General features: G+C 68.0%; 1 protein-coding gene across 1 annotated transcript in view; it reads left to right on the top strand.

Annotated features, from left to right (window-relative positions):
- Positions 1-1,235, top strand: part of H696_02319 (cystathionine gamma-lyase) — a 4,709-nt gene that overhangs the window by 408 nt on the left and 3,066 nt on the right. The window lies entirely within an intron of this gene.

Below are 1,235 nucleotides of genomic sequence, written 5' to 3'. Positions count from 1 at the left end.
GGGGCCACACACACCCTGGAGGGGGAGATACCATTCCCAAGCAGGATGCGCGGGTGAGCCCCCCTCCGCCACCGAGGGGGCGGACCGCGAGCCATAAACCGAGAAGGCGATCCTTGTGTAAACACATGTGCCGCCCCCCATCCTGGGCTCGCCGTGGCAAGGACTCCAGGTTTGCCTCCCGCAAGAAACACGCATGCCAACGCATCTGCTGTGATCTCTCCTTAATATCATGGGGTCGGCTTGTGACTGGTGCTCCCCCGGCTGCTCGCGGCGGCGTGTCGCAGAAAAAAGCCCCCATATAAAAGGCCCATTAGTCCGGCTTCGCCGGGGAGGAGGGGGGGGGGGGGGGCGTCTCCCACACACACGGTTCGCGACGGGCAGCGATGGAAAGCCGGCTCTCCCACACGCTCGCACACACCCACTCCAGGGTGAAGATGCCAGAAGGATGACCGGATTATCTCCCTCAGAGGGAAGAAACACGTGAGGCGCCTCTCGATAGGGTTTCCTTGCCTTCACTTGCCGGTCTCCATGCCCTTGTGTGCTGCTGACTTGTGGCCTCGGTCTCGGGGGGCTCCCGCTGCCTGCCGGACACGGCCGTGCCACCCAATCCTCCCTGGCCCCCGAGCCAGCCTGGCTCTGCCTGCGCCCCTCGACCCGAGGGGGCCGGCTGTTCGGCCTGGTGTGGGGGCGCATGCCTGCCTGGGTGGGGATGGGCGTGTCATGGCTGCGAGGCCAGTGTTTCGGCCACCGGCCTCCCCCCCCCCTCCCGGGTCACACCCGGGCGACGTTGTTGCCCCGGGCAGGGCCGGCCACGGGCGAGGATGTGCTGACCAAGTTTCTCCCTTGCCCCGTCCCGCCTGCCGGGTGGTGCTTATGTGTGCATGCATGGTCGGGCCGGTGGGCTGAGCTGCACGGTCATGCCCGGGCGGCCGGGGTGGGAATGACCGCGCCAGCCTCAGGGGGGGGGGGCACCTTACCGCGCCGTGGACGGCCCCGGACGGCGGCTGAAACGTGGGGATAATTCCGCCAGGGAGGCTCTCCGGCCCCTCCCTCCTCTCTGCGTGCTGAGAGGTGAGAGTAGTGCCTTGCAGGCATCTCGTCGTGTATCGTCTGACTGGCCCGCTGAGCAACGGGGAGGAGGGAGGTGGCGCGAGGTAGTCGTCAGTGGGCACCCTCGCCGCTTTTGGGCTGCGCCGGGGGGGGGGGGGGGGGGGCGAGGGCAACGGGCCGTTAAA

This window comes from Fonticula alba, assembly GCF_000388065.1.
Source record: "Fonticula alba strain ATCC 38817 unplaced genomic scaffold supercont2.3, whole genome shotgun sequence".
Lineage (NCBI taxonomy): Eukaryota > Rotosphaerida > Fonticulaceae > Fonticula > Fonticula alba.
Note: the sequence above shows the minus strand (reverse complement) of the source record. Positions and strands in the feature narration are given on the sequence as shown.